Below are 3,097 nucleotides of genomic sequence, written 5' to 3' on the forward strand. Positions count from 1 at the left end.
TGTTGTTATTGTTCTTGTTGAATTTGGAAGGTTTCGGGTGAAGTGGTATGTTGGTTGGGTTGTTTTGAATATTATGTGAATTGTTTGAAGTGTTCTTGAATCATGTTAGAATGATTTCGGATTAATACTTGAATGTGAGATCATTGGTGTTAGCTTGACTATATGTGATTGAATTGAATATAAATGAAATGTCGTGGAATTGTGTGACAAGGGTTGTTAATGTTAGAATATATTTTGGATTGATTGTTGAAGTTGTTAGTATGATTGTTGGTATTGTTGTTGATAAATTGGCTGAATTGAATTCTCGGATTGTTGATTGATGATTTGGCCGAGTTGGATTCTCGGGGATGGTTGTATTTACAGGGGAAATGCTGCCGAAATTTCGGCAGATTATAAATGAGTTTATTTGAAAAACTAAGACAAGTGTGTGACGATGTGTTTAATGATTGTGTAAATCTTCTTGAATGTAGACTAGTGATAGCGAGCTTGGACAATTAAGCGTAGCTAATAGGACGTGGAGCAGGTATGTAAGGCTTACCCTTTCTTTCTTTGGCATGATCCTTGTGAAACAAACAGACAAAGTATATGTATGATTTCAAAGAAACTGTTATTCTTAGAGCCACTAGGATGGCTAACGTTCTTGACTTTTGAAAACCGTTTTGCTATGTCTTGATACGTGTGTATGGTTCCAAAAGTTCTATGTTGATTTGATCCATAGCGATATTCGCAAGGTACTTGATATGATTATTGCTTTGATTTTCCAAAAATAGCTTCTGAAACGTTCGTAGAAGGTTCTGTACTAAAACGTCCATAACCTTTTCATACTAACTCGGATTGACTTGAAACGTGTTTATGACCCTCAAGTGTCGATTTATGTACGTACCCATCGAGTCTTAAAATTTGTTTTATATGCATATAGTTTCTCACTACTCTGCTCGTGCATGTGTCATTACCTCTTTCATCGAGTCCCGGGCCGGTATGTATCGTGCGTAAGGTTCGCCAAGTCCCTTGCTTGAGGGCCTGGTTCCATATATATATTCCGGAGTATGATGTGTCCGGTTTCCCGGGTCCCTCGCTAGAGGGCCGGGTACCGTGTATATGTTATGGAGTATGATGTGTCCGGTTTCCCGGGGCCCTCGCTAGAGGGCCGGGTACCGTGTATATGTTATGATGCGTTATGTGTTACGGAGATATGAAATCTTCTGGAGTATGATGTGTTATGGCGCCAAAGACAGGAGTGGCGACCATGTTCCTGTGCCCTATGCATGATTTTGATATGCATGATTTGTGTTTAAAAGTAAGCATTTTGGTATTCTGGATAACTTACTTACTTTCTGTACTTCTTCTGACACATGACATTGGCATACGTGATTTGTGTTTGAAAGAAAAATAACCATTTTTTTGGCATTCTGGATAATGTACTTACTTTTTTTTTTGAAATGCTTGTTTCGATTATGGTTCTGTTTTTCGGTATTCCATGCCTTACATACTCAGTACATATTCCGTACTGACCCCCTTTCTCCGGGGGCTACGTTTCATGCCGCACAGGTACACCCAGATGAGTAACAGCCATTATAGAAGATGTTCCAGCGGGGTTGGCAAGCTACATTTGCCCTGGAGTGTTACCGGGTCAGAGTATTATGCTATGATGAGTTGGTCGAAGTTAGAGACTTTGCAGATAGAGTCGTGGGTATAGAATGTCAGTCTTGTAAGCGGCTCCATCAGCCGATGTGTCTTGTTGTGTTGTGCTATAAATTCCATATGATTACAGATTTCGTTTGACTTGAGAACGATGAAAAGAAAGTTTCTGAAAGCCTTTACTATGTATCTCATTCTTATTTGATTTAAAAGTCCAAAGAGATTATGTGTGTACTAAGAGTCAGTGGGTTTGCTCGGCCCTAAGTAAGGGTCGGGTGCCCATCACACCCTAGCGAGATTAGGGTGTGACAATCTTCAACCATAAAGAGCTTCAAACGCTGCCATCTTGATACTAGCATGATACCTGTTATGATAAGAAAATTCAATGAGGGTAAAATGATCATCCCAATTACCTTTCAAATCTAAGACACACGCTCTCAACATTTCCTCAAGAGTCTGAATAGTACGCTCTCCTTGGCCGTCTGTCTACGGATGAAAAGCTATGCTAAGGCTTACCTTGGTACCCAATCTCTTCTGAAAAACATTTCAGAAGTTCGCTGTGAACTGAGCACCACGATCTGAAACAATAGATAAAGAGTCCCATGCAATCTAAAAATCTACTAAATGTACAACTTGGCATAATCTTCTGCTGAATCTGTAGTCTTAACTAGCAAAAAGTGTGCTGACTTAGTAAGTCGGTACACAATCAACGAAATCGAGTCATGTCTGCGGGATGAGCGAGGTAGACCTGTTATGAAGTCAACGTTTATCATCTCCCATTTCCAAATAGGAATATCGATATTCTGGGCCAAACCACAAGGCCTCTAGTGTTCGGCTTTCACTTACTGACAATTCGGACACTTAGCCACAAAATCTGCTACATTCTTCTTCATATCATTCCACCAATAAATCTCTTTAAGATCATTATACAACTTAGTGTAACCTGGATGCATGGAATACCTGTAATTGTGAGCTTCTGACATAATTCTCTCTCTGAGCCTATCTATATCTGGAACACATAATCTGCCTCGGTACCTCAGGGTACCATTATCTCCCCCTTGTTCAAAAGTCGTTGTCTTAGGCTTTTGAATCCCCTCTTTCAGTTATAATAAGTATGGATCACTAAACTGCTTTTCTTTAACTTCTACCACTAAGGAGGAATGAGCTCTGTTCTGAACAACAACACCACCATCCTCGGAGTCCAAGAGTCGAACTCCTAGATTAGCTAAACGGTGAACTTCCTTGTTATAGTTATTTTATCTGCCTCAACGTGAGCTAAACTTCCTATGAAATGCTGACTAAGAGCATCAACTACCACATTCGCTTTCCCTGGATGATAAATATTATCAACGTCATAGTCCTTAAGAAATTCGAGCCATATTCTCTGCGTAATATTTAGCTCCCTTTGCTTGAAATTATACTGCAGGCGTTTATGATAAGTGAAAATATCAACATGCAG

Source organism: Lycium barbarum, chromosome 9 (genome assembly GCF_019175385.1).
Source record: "Lycium barbarum isolate Lr01 chromosome 9, ASM1917538v2, whole genome shotgun sequence".
Classification (NCBI taxonomy): domain Eukaryota; kingdom Viridiplantae; phylum Streptophyta; class Magnoliopsida; order Solanales; family Solanaceae; genus Lycium; species Lycium barbarum.